Source organism: Chroicocephalus ridibundus, chromosome 2, assembly GCF_963924245.1.
Source record: "Chroicocephalus ridibundus chromosome 2, bChrRid1.1, whole genome shotgun sequence".
NCBI lineage: Eukaryota > Metazoa > Chordata > Aves > Charadriiformes > Laridae > Chroicocephalus > Chroicocephalus ridibundus.
The window spans coordinates 83,533,595-83,543,826 of record NC_086285.1 but is presented as its reverse complement, the minus strand read 5'-3'; positions in this window follow the sequence as shown (position 1 = coordinate 83,543,826).

Below are 10,232 nucleotides of genomic sequence, written 5' to 3'. Positions count from 1 at the left end.
AGAGACTCACGGGAGATAAAGCCTGAGGAGGCTTGTATCTCCTTCTGATAGCAACAGTATTAGAGAAGAATTTCAGGACCTTACCTAGTGCAAATTTGTATGGGATCTTTCCCTTTTGGTCATGAATATTAACTTGTTAGCATTTTCTTTCCAAAGAGCTTAGGTGCAGGGTTCCATTCATGAATGAAAAATTCTTCATGACCGAGAATTTAGCAAAAGTTAGAAGAACTTCTATAGTGTTTTCAAGTTCCTCTTCAAGTTTTGTTTTGTTGTGTGGTAAACAACAGCAATAAAAAGACTGTTTAATTTAGATCTAGCTTTGAAATTATGAATATTTTATTTTATCCTCAAGTTAACAGTTCTGTACTTTAAGGTGCTTCTTACACAAATGACCCAGACAGTCATCCGCTTCCCAGCGCCTCTTAGACATCTGATAAAAACATGCATTAAATTGAATTACCTCATGAATATAAAGTGACAAGAAATGATTCTTCATAAAGACAGCCAAAGGGAACATAGTCATTTTGCCTCATTCAGATCTGATACGGAATACAAGAAAACAAAGCTGTCTTGTTTCTGCATAGCCTTTAAAATGCTGAAACACAGAGAAAATGTATTCTCTACTTCTTGGTTGCACTGCCCCAGTTGTTCTTACAGTGGAGAAATGGTACACAGTCTTTTCACATTTCAGATTAAAACAAACACCCAGAGTGTAGGTTTAGAATGTCCATTACAGATTTAGCTAACATGACACAAAATAAAGTCTTGGACTTACTTTGTACCCCAGAAAAATTTAGTTCAAAGATGAAAATCTAGAAGATTTAAGTGGCTAAAGAGGACTTGTTTTCACTGAATTTGTTTGGACTTTCTTATATATAGGAATGATATTCTTCCAGAATATTAAAGCGATTTTATACTTTAGTTTATAGCTATGTCAACTTTGTTGGTTTGATTTTATATTTGTATTTGTTATATTCACTTTTCTCATTTGCTTCTTGGTTTTTTGCAAGATGGAAATACAGATTCCTGGCCTATAAGAAAAATTGCGTTGCTATCTTCAGTGGCTTCTACTAAATATGCACATCTTCTTATAAGATTTCCCTACAAGTGAAAATACAGTTTATTGTTTTTCACCTTTAGCTATATCTTTCTTTTTTAGAATCCTTAATTTAGTAAGTACGTAAACACATGGTATATTGATACTGACCTGAAGTTGACTTCATTAGCAACACTTCAGAACCTTCTGATGAGTTATAAGAGGAAGAAACGTGCATACATGTTTAACCTTCCTACATTTCACATCCTTGTTGTAGTATTTCTGATCCCAATGTTCACAGTCCTGGAGTATTTCAAATGTCTATGTTCCTAAATGTGTAGTGTTGAAGCTGACTTGGAATTATATCTAACTTACTGTATTCGTTTACCCTATTTTATATATTTGATTATTTTCTCTGACATCATGAATGCTCTTCAGGGAGAATCTTTGAACTTAACAATGGGACAAGGCTTTTTTTTTTTCTTTTTTTCCTCTTGGTCCTACATTTAAACAGTTCTGTGAGCAGTATTGTAGTTAAAATCCTCTCATGGAAGCTCTTTGAATAGCCTATGTATTTACCCATTCTTTTGAGGAGGCAAGAGAAGTACGGAGACATAATAATGTATGGTGCTTGTCTCAGCCAGAGCATACCTTTCATTTGTCTGCTACTGAAAAATGTGTTCCATCCAAGTGTACTTTGATATTTATTAGGCAGTGTGAAAGAGCACCTCCTTCTGAGCCACATTAAATGATCAAAGAAGTACATCTTTGCTGTATTTTTATGTCCCTGATTCCAGGCGATCATGATTGCTTTTCTCCCAAGGGGGTAAGACCAACATAGACCATGAAGAGACAAGTTCCTACCAACAAATCTTGTGAGGATTAATGAAAAAGGGGTAGAGATTCCTCTTGCATTGATTTTTGGGAAGCATAATTCTGAATCTGGAGAACCAAAACATGTAACAGAATGTGTCACAAAGATTGAAAATGGCAGAAGTAGTAGGGAAATCTTGACATTCTAAGGGCTTTGAGGTGACCGTTGCTTTCAGTGTAGTAGATTCAGAGTTAGTGTAAAAGGTGCCGCCAAGCTACCTTCAATAAAACTGTCATGTGTTGATTTTCACCTTCTTTAAAAATTATCTTTCAGTAATACTATGCATTTAAAATGTTTTGACTATGAATATGAATATGATTTTCTGTCTTTTCAGACTTATAGATGGATGAACTATTCTTATGGGACTTTTTCAACAGCTATAACCCACTTTTTCATTATAAATTTTCTCCTGATCTTTGATTTTTACAAACGTGTTCATTATTCAGTACTATTTGACATACAGTTTATGTACACATTCCAACCTTTTTTTTTTTTTGCTAGTTGAGTTAGGTAGCATTTTACTGTGATTTAATACATGCTTGCTGACTTATTTTTCCACAGTGTAACCCAAAAGCCACCAAAAGTACTTACCACAGAGCACTTGACTTTGCAAAATTTTCTTTGCTATAAAAATTCCTATGAAGTAAAGATCAGTTATCTGCTGCTTTCTGCTTCTCCTTTTGCCTCCTGCTCATTACATTTCCCAGTCATGCATTATTTCTCAAACATTTGGATTTCAGCAGACACAGTGATGGACTAAGTTAACCTGAAATTTGAGTATACCAGTCACTGATTGTGAGTCCTAATCTCATACTGAAATAGTTTGCATTTTGACATATCTTTCCATGCACTTGTTTATGTTTAACTCATTTTTTTTTCTGCAGTTGTTCTTTTGATAGCTATGTAAACAGATTCCAGAAAATAATTCAGTCTCAGTAAAAGCCTAAAATAAAATCTGTTATCCTCCAAGATTTGACTTGTATCTTGGACTGAATGTTAATGCTAATGTCCCTCTCTTGACTCAAAAACTATTGTGACCTTGATCCTTAATTTTCTGACCTGCTGTCATCAGATTGAGGTCACTTCAGAAATATTTCTTAGGATTTCTTTTAGAAACAAGGCAGTACTGCAATCATATGGTCTGTCTTTCTCCAAGAAGTTTTTGATGTATTTATCGGTTTGAGCCAAATTTACAGAGGATTAAAGGTCACAAAGATAATTAAAATCCAGCAAGTTTCATGAGATCAGCAATTATCAGTTTTGTGTGGCCAGCTGTTAAGCCTATCAGCCCGCACACAGTGGCTGGCTGCAGGAGCACACACAGCCTGCACACAGCCACAGCGTATGCTGTCACTCGTCCATCTGGGGCAGCTGTGGAGTAAGCTACTGGAGAGGAACTGCAAGATTTACAAGGGTGTGAGAGGTAAAGACACAGAAATGTGGTCGTAAGGCAAATAAAATCATGAAGGACACACAACTTTACAGAATGATTTCACTGCAATGCATTGTGCTATGAAGTTATTCTACAATGAGCATCCTTTATTTGACAAATATAGATTCTGCTTACATAAAATGAATATCCTGAGAAAGAAAAGTAAGCAATTTATTAGCGTAAATAGGGCTATGTTTTTGAATTATTTTATTTTATTTTTATTATTACTTTCTATCACGGTTTAACCCAGCAGGCAGCCAAACACCATGCAGCTCACCCAGTGGGATGGGGGAAAGAATCAGGAAAAAACAGTAAAATTGTGGGTTGAGATAAAGACAGTTTAATAGGACAGTGAGGGAAGAGAAAATAATAACAATAATAATGATGAAAGAATATTCAAACCAAGTGATGCACAATGCAGTTGCTTGCCACCTGGTGATCAATTGCCCAGCCCATCCTGAGCAGTGATCACTGATTCCTGGCCCCCAGCCAATCCCCATTTAGATACTGAGCATGGCGTCTATGGTATGGAATACTCCTTTGGCCAGTTTTTCCTGTCTATTCTCATCTTCTATGTGAAGCTGGAAAAGTCCTTGACTTAATATAAGCATTACTTGGCAACAACTAAAACAATATGTGTTATTAACATTATTCTCATAAGAAATCCAAAACACAGCAGCTACTAGGAAGAAAATTAACTCTATCCCAGCTGAAACCATGACACTTTCTAAAAGTACTAGTAGTCTTAAAGGAAATAGCTGCAGTAATTTTATCTTACCAGATCCCCCAAAAAATCTCTGAACTATTCACTGACTGTGTCAGTGAAATCTTTACTATAAAAGGACTACCTTTTTGTCCATCAGAACTTTCTTCGTATCTTAAGTTGGCAAACTATTTAGCCCTTTATTCTTGTAAATTATATGTAAGCAGCTTCAGATTGTTATTATTATTTTGCAATTGTTAACTGAAGACTAGATACAAACATATGGCAAGTTAGAAGTTGTTTGATGTGTTCACTTTGAAGATGCCTTCAACTATCTGAAGTTCATTATTCACAGTCTGTGAAAGACCCCTACCATTTCACATTTCAACTGCTCTCTATTGAATGACTGCAGCTTTACTAGGAAAGAAAATTTGAAGCTCAGTTATCATATCAATATTCATATGCAAACCCAGGCATTTCCCTAAGGACACATCACAACTTTTGGGTTGCATAAAAATCTATTTGCGTTAATGTTCGTGGACAAAAACATGTAATAATTCTGCAGACAGCTTGTACTATTACAGCTATAATAGGTCTAAAGATGTAACAAGAAAAAACCCAGGGAAATGCAGTATCTTTTATTGTTAATAAATTACACAGTTAATAAAATTAAGGGGAAAAAGCCTAAAGGCCTTGGGCATGATATAATTTTTTTACGTTTTCTCCAACTATATGGGCTGATCTAAAACCAGATTATTACCACTCACATCCATCCTATCTTTGAAAAATGTTTTGAGGTTTTTTTCTCCTTACTCCGTGTTCTTGCTCTTGCTCTGTTTGCTTTGATGAAGTTCAATCTGTCAAACAGAAACTGGAATATTAGACATATAATTGCTTACGATTTAGTTCTAATTTAATCTTTGTTATTTAATCCATGTTACAAGGTTTAATCTCTGTTAAAACTTGTATTATGGATCCAGTTACATATATCAGCCTGAAATTTGCATCCCTCCTCCTAAGTGTCATCAAACCTAATTCTTTAACTTCAAAATAAATTTGCTTTCTTCTGATACAAAGATAAACATTCAATTTGGTTGAAAAACTAAAGCGAGAGAAGTGGATCTTTTATATAACGTAATCTTTTCAAGAAACACCCAAAAGAAAAATCTGAGTGCAGTTTGCAACAGCCATAACCTTCCTGATGTACAGTCAGGATAACAGTAACCTTTTTGTTTTATCATTGTTAATGATCCTTAACTTTGCCTTGGGATATCCAACTCACCTGCTGGTCTTTAATTTCAAGCAAAAAAGTGTCTTTGTGTGGCATTACTTTAGCATTAAAGAAAATATTCTTTTGGTCATAGAGTCATATTTTTATAGATTTGTGAAGTGTATGACAAAGGTGTGGTGTTTATCAGTGGTTATTTGAAAATATATGAAGAAGTTTAGAAGGTTAACGGCTTTGTGAGTCTTATTTAACTATTTCTTACAGAAGTTCTCTCTTCAGTGTTTGAGAGGTTAATACCCTCAATGTTCACATCTTTTGGTTGTGAAAACAGGACTGTATTATCAACATGCAATGTTCTTTTATGAAAATTTTCCGTTTGCAAAAAATGCAAATAGATACAAAAAAAGTAATTGATTGAAATACATTCAATAAACATACTATGAGTCAATATTTAGACTGCTTGGTTTTGCTCTATTTTTGGACTTGACTTTTCAAAGTTTAGTAAAATCTAGCAGAATCAAGTGAAAAAAATAAATAATGTTGGCTAGGGACTACCAGTTTCCACAGGTGCAAATGGGTTTGATCATATGTTAATTTATTGAGAGCCAAGGGCACAACTCCAAATTGCAAAACCAGATGCTCGGCTCTTTTCTCTATGTGAGAGAGAAGGAAAAGAGAAAGATAGAAAAGCCATGAACCATGGGAGGATTCTACAGTTTTATGTGGATTTAAAAGCAAACGTTAAATATAAGAAACTGGAGGTGGTTGCAAATTTATGGAGCTTATCTATAAGGTTTATCTACAACAGAGGCTCCTGTACCTTTTCTTATTATTATTTTTGTTTTTCTCCCTATGAGCTACAATTCCAGCAAGCGAGATCCCCTCCAGCAAAATTCCTTTCCATTCTCATCCCTCCCTTTTTCTTGATCTCTGGTGGCTCTTGAATCTATTATGGCACTCTGTGTGAAACAAGCTCATGTCATTTCACACTCTTTCATCTTCTTTTTTAATTAAATTCAGTTGTTTTGTTAGTGGCAGCATAAAAATGTCTGTCGCAGTTTATTAAAATCTTACATTATGAATATTTATTTTAGATACAAACTTTCAATATATTTCAACAGATAAACTGCCTCCCAGTAAAGTGTGGAAGTGGGAGGGAGAAGGAGGAAAAAAAAAATAAAACAGAGAAAGGCTTCTTTTACAGCAAAGACACAGACCTTTTAGATCTGTAACCTTGTAGAAGTTTAAAGTGTAATATTAAATGTATTGCAGGCTATAGCTGGACGTTCTGGGGGGGAAGTTAAGTAGTGAACCTTTTAAATTTAATTCAAACTGGGTGTAAATAAATGTTCCAGAAGTGATATATTTACCTTTATTGGTAGCACTGACTTCCTTATTTTAACAACACCTTGAATTATTTTTTTTTCTTTTTTTTTTTGGTGGTGTTCATGACCTCTTCTCTGTTATTTCGGCCTCCAGGCTATAGCAAAAGTGTAGTTTGCCTGTTTCCAAGTGTGACTTTCAAACAGTATCGGGAAGATATTTAAATTACTTGAAAATCAGTTTTTCTGTTGAAGATCTTTCTCCTTTCATCCAGTCAAAGATCTTGGCCTGCTTTTCACAAATAGCTGTGTCCAGTTGTTATTTAAAATCCATTATGGCCAAAATTAATCTCTTGATCTTATCTTTCAAAATGTTTCAGTAATTCATTTTCCATCTCAGGCAGCAACACCACTGTTCTCCAAATTCCTTCACTGATGTCAAAGCTTAAACTCATGCTGTCTCTAGGGGGATGCTTTCACTGGGTTTCTCTCAAACCTTGTCAGTCCAACTGTGCACACAGTCAAAACATTTGTGCAAGCTTTTATTATTGCCTACATTAACTATGACAACATCTGTTCTCTAAGCCTTGCTTACAGCAGCCTTGTTCCTCTTAAGTCATTGCAGAATATTGCTGGTAGAGTCATCCTGAATTCACTTACTGGGCATTATATTGACCCTACTTAAGCTCCTTTGTCATTTTTAATCTTTACTTATTTCCTGTTTTCCTCTTTTGTGTTTCCCATAACTGAGTCTAACAATAATTGTAAAATCTAATCAGATATAAATGTGACTTTATTTCTTCCTTCAAGTCACTTTTGCTAAGGTTATGATCAAATTGAGAAACCATTCATGTACCCTTTCCACTGTAGTGAATGAGTATTAACTTATATCTTTTTCACAACTTTCTTTTTCCTGTTCCCAAAATGACAATGAAAAAACCAAAGCTAATAAAATACTGCCCCTGGACTATCATGCGGGGATTTTTTGTTTCTTCTCATTCATGAAAACATTAGGACGTTGATAACAGAGGATCTTTAGCATACATAGATCTTTAATTCTTGAAGGAAATGCAATGCAATTATTGTGTGGATGTATATTGTGGTGGAACTGAGTCAGTCAAACGAGTTTGCCCAGACCTTTTCTGTAGAGACAGCTCTCCAAAAGATTAAAATTAGAAAAAAAAAAAAGTAAATTAAAAACTTTTTCAGAACTTTCAAATGACGAAAGCTGCAAGTGAACAGAAATTATAAGAATTATAAAATATTCTCCCACTGCAGCCTTGCAGGCTGATTCCTACTTACAAGTTTGCTTTATCAGGTCAGTGGCTCTGAGTTGGAGCAAACTCTATGAGGTCCCTTTTGGCCTCTGAAGAGTTTCTCTTTCTGTCATCTCTGTGGCCTGCCTCAGAGATGGGAGTCAGTAATACCACTGATATACCAAGACAAGAAGCGGCAGGTGCCCCGAGACTGTTTGTTCTCTGATGCCTTTGCCAGAGCTACTGGTGTGGATGCCTTTACTTTGGCTTATGCTCGGCTGCTCCCAGAGAAGGAGCAATCTCTCCCTTTACAGGAGTGCTCCATCCACCACAGACAACTTTTCAAATGAATGAGGAAATAATGTACACAAACATCATAACATACAAACTGAGAATGAGATACTATCCATTGCACAATCAATTAACTGTCCTGGACTGTTTGGAGAAATAAAATTAATTTGAGGACATAAAATCAAGTCAGTTTACCGATAACATGAATGAGGACGTATCAAACATGTATTTGTCAGAAAAAGGCAGGTTTGAGACCTTCATTCTTAATTGTCTGCAAGTTCAGCAACTATCCAGGCAGGTATCATGACTCTGTCTATAATCAATGAAGCCTGATTCAACCTATACTGAGGTAAATTATCCCTCCTGTTTCAGACAACAATGAATGGAGGTGCCTCTCTCTTTTCCATCATTACAGAAGAGAGTTTAGGCACCTTTTAGAATGCCATCCTTGTGGCTTAGGGCTGATTGTATTGTTCAGTTTAAACTTTTTTGGAAGAAGTATTTTGAGGTCTGAATGTTTTGACCTGAAGGTTTGAAAACAAGGAATTTCAAGACTTCATTTCCAAATCAGTTTGGTTTTATTTTTAAACAATCAAGCATGACAAAATAAGGTAACAAACCAGTATGACCTGCCATGTTTTAAGACGAAAAATATATTTCCCCTAAAAAATAGTCTGATTAAATATGGAAATATTTTCCACCAGTGGAATTTCCTAGAACACAGAAATTTCTTACGTGCCAAGCTTCAATGGCAAAAAAATAAATGTTGAGAATTCCCACAAACGCAGAATCTTGCAGCAACTACCTGCATTCAGCAGCAACAGCAGATGGCATGGTAGAATAATTCTAAGCACTGCTGGGAGAATATCCAGAGTGTTGAAGGGTGACATATCTGGATCTGTATTTGGAACACATATATGGATAGTTGCACAGTGCAATGGGATTGTCTATTATATAACATTTACAGTACAATGGGAATGGCTTTTCTATTTTATGTATTTATTCATAAAGTGTGTACATCCTATATTTATGTGGTCATAATCAGAAAAATGATGTTTTTAATACAATTGGAGATGAAAAGGGGAAGCTGGGTAAAATTGAAATGTTTTCTTACAAATCAGTAACATTATTATCTACATGAAACAAAACAGTGATGAAGTCTGGATATGCTTGGAGACAACTAATTCCTAGATGCTAGATCTTTAGTAAAGTCATTTGTAACACCTTTGGTGAACTATAAAAACAATTATATGTTTTATTATATGGCAGATTGGCCATATAATTGCAATGTTACTAAAAGTTTTTTCATAATTTTTAACCTACTACTAAAGTTTGAATTTTAAAAAAAAGGTAACAATTTGTTTAGTTCTAGTTAATTAATATGGTTGTGTATTATCTAAGACCATTGCTATTTTGTTTTTCTTAATAGTACCCTTTTGTTCTCCATTTTCCTCACCTCCTAGTTATGCATTTTCAAGACAATTTGCCCATTTTAGAACCCATTCTTCAAGACCTTGCCCAATTTAAGTATTCTTGACTATACGATACCTTTTTCAAACCTTGCTTTGATATTTACTTTAAAATAGTAAAATACAAACTGTAAAAAATTTCCAGAGAAGGATCTTCGCCAAAGTTTTACCCACTTTCCAAAAGCTTAGCTCATTTTTTAATAGTTTGCAGAAATATGAGGGAAGAGAGCAAGATATTTAATATTACAAAGTTAAACAAAATTATGAAGAATTAATTAGCTTCACTGACCGCTAGAAAGCTGGTCTAGATGGATGTCATCTGTGATGAACTTAATAAGAAGAAGTAGGCATCAGCTGACTCCAGTAGAATTCACCTTGGGAGGTTCAGATTATACCTGCATTCTAAATTTTCTGGACTGATACTTAATTTCTTTTGTCTTCTGTTATATCTTGCTATTCTAGTTCTCCTCATTTCTGTTGGGATATCTTTTGTTGCAGCACATGTTCGTATGTCTTTCATGTTGTGTCTGCCCTTAGAAATATAGACAATCTTTGCTACACTGTAAGTCTAAAAACAGCCATGCTTAAGAAGGCAAAAATGTACATAGTGGAGTGCTGTGA